The sequence below is a fragment of the Sinocyclocheilus anshuiensis genome, unplaced genomic scaffold, assembly GCF_001515605.1.
Source record: "Sinocyclocheilus anshuiensis isolate Anshui unplaced genomic scaffold, SAMN03320099.WGS_v1.1 scaffold130, whole genome shotgun sequence".
Taxonomy (NCBI): domain Eukaryota; kingdom Metazoa; phylum Chordata; class Actinopteri; order Cypriniformes; family Cyprinidae; genus Sinocyclocheilus; species Sinocyclocheilus anshuiensis.
Genome location: NW_015544207.1, coordinates 1,924,319 through 1,927,081, shown reverse-complemented (window position 1 = coordinate 1,927,081; position 2,763 = coordinate 1,924,319).

Sequence of the window (2,763 nt, the reverse complement as noted above, 5' to 3'; positions counted from 1 at the left end):
CCACTAACCAGTGTTGCCAACTGCTTATAATCGAAAGTAGCTAAAACTGGTCACTTAATGTTGCTAGATGACCTCGTAAAGGTGAGTTCACTGATCTATATTTATATTTATATAGATCAATGAACTCGCCTTTATGACGTCATGGGAGAGTCTGGGAATGTAGATAACGTTTGTCCAAGAAATTTATTTTGTTGCTGGGTTTTTGAAAAAAGTCTCTAAAGGGACACATCATTGCTCTAACTGTAAATGAGGAGACATACCATTAAACAACACATTAGTAATAATTTGTGATCATTTTGCACAATGCAAAGCATTTAAAAATACATTTAAATTAAAATATTTCAGTCTTAATTAAATGATTTTATTGTAGTTACATTAAATGATTGGTGTTGTGCTGCTGTGACTTCACATGAGCAGGCTCACTATTGGCTGATTCAGAGGTCGAGGTCGGCCATTTTGTGTTGACATCATTGTAGTCCTTAGTTCACAACACTTAAGTGTCACCTCAGTCAACACTTAAGAATCAGTCTTAGACTTTACTGAAAGTTGCTTTTAGCGTCTTTATAAAAGTCTCCTACTCTTAGAAAAGTCCTACTTTTTACTAAGAATTTTTTGACACTTAAGTCAAAGCTTAAGACTATTCTTAAGCGCATTTCTGAGAAGTTTTATACATACAGGCCCAGGGTGCCTAACCTTCCGAAAACCATGTTTGTCCACCAAAACAATTCAAGCTATTATATAAACGACGACTCTGATTTAAGTGGGGGGGGTTTTATTTTCTTGCACTAATATGTGAGCAGTGTTGGGTAAGTTACTCTAAAAAAGTAATTAATCACAGTTACTAATTACAGCTTCAACAGTGTAAGTAGATTACTCTACAAATTACTCTCTCCAAAAAGTATTTAATTACTAATTACTTTCTAAATCCTATATAAACCTCGACAAGTTAATGACACAAGGATAGACATGAAATGGTTCTTTTAATTCTTTCAAGTAACTACATAAATTATTCAGGTCACACTTTAGATTAGGGTCCAATTCTCACTATAAACTAACTATTAACTATGACTTTTGCCTCAAAATACTACTGCTTATTAATACTTAGTAAAATAGTTGTTAAGTTTAAGAATTGGGTAGGATTAAGAATAAGGTCTTGCAGAATAAGACATTAATATGTGTTTTGTAAGTAATAACTAACCAATATCCCAGTAATATGCTAATAACCAGCGTGAAGGGTACATGAAAAGCATGCATTTTAAGGTTAGACTTTACATTTTGATGTTAAATCCACTATTGTATTGTGTATAAATGCTCTACACTTTATACACAGTATTAAGTTAAATTACATAAGACGTAACTGTAATTAAATTACAGGAAAAAAATAAGAGTAATCCCTTACTTTACTTTTTCAAGGGAAAAGTAATTAAATTACAGTAACTAATTACTTAGTAATTAGTTACACCAACACTGTATGTGAGTCCATATAATAACGCTTCCTCCAGTTGAAAATCCCGTCGTCCTTCTCGCATCAAAATTACAAAACATATTTGTAATCGGTACTTGTGCATATCTCTCCTGATTCAGACGAGACAACTTTTTCACTGGAGGAAGCGTTATTATGAATTACGGACTTGTGTTTTAGCTGAAAGCAACATTTTGCAGGTAAAAAATGTCTTTTAAAAAACACAGCTTTTCACTTCACAAGACGTTAACTGATGGATTGGAGTGGTGTGGATTATTGTGATGTTTTTATCAGCTGTTTGGACTCTCATTCTGACGGCACCCATTCACTGCAGAGCATCCACTGATGAGCAAGTGATATTAATGCTACATTTCTCCAAATCTGATGAAGAAACAAACTTATCTCTTGGACGGCCTGAGGGTGAGTAAATGTTCAGCAAATTTTAATTTTCAAAAAATGGGTGACGGTTGCAAATTTGACCTAAATTAAGATGATTAATGTACAAAAAAAAGATCAATTCAGCTATAAAAACAATCATTTTGATAACATGGTGGAATGACTGAGTTTGACAAATGCTGTACATTTTATCAGGGTTGAAGCAAAATCTCCTGTGATAAAACAGCCAAGGTGTTGGACCTAAACAGTACAGGTTTCACAGGTAATGAATGATATCTATCTAAAATCTTCTAAGTATTATGTAAATCTAATGACAAATTCTAATCTACATGCCAGAAGACTAGTAACCGTTCAGCCAGGCCTCACATGATCATTGTCCAGTACTAAACAAGTCAAAAAGTGGAAAAATAAAATAAGAAGATCTTTTGAGATGGGGGTTAAAGTCATTGGATAGAGACATTTGTCTGCAGACAAAGGGTCTTTCAGTCCCTTTCAGGTTTGAGAGGTGTGAACAGTTGCAGGTCGCAGTTTGAGGCTGGAGAGGGTGTGAGGTCTCCATGAGTGCTCAACACCAAAGCCTTAATACTTAGCAAAGACGTGCCAATAAAGTCACTCCTAAGTCTCGCTCTTCTCATGTTCTCAACCAAGTTGCCAGCAGTCTTACTGTGTACTGGATGTACAACAACTTCACTTGTTGTGCTGTCCGTCTTCAAGAGCACTGAGGTCAGACTCGACTGTAAGACACTTGCTGAGGCAGAAGCGAGGAGCTGAATGCAGCACAATGCTGTGGAGCCTGTCTGCGCCTCACTCTGACTTGCACCATTGTTGCTGTGGCGTATTAGACTGATAGATGTGTTGGACACTGGCATTTGCCATTGTGGGTGAAGTTTATTCTGATGTATAGA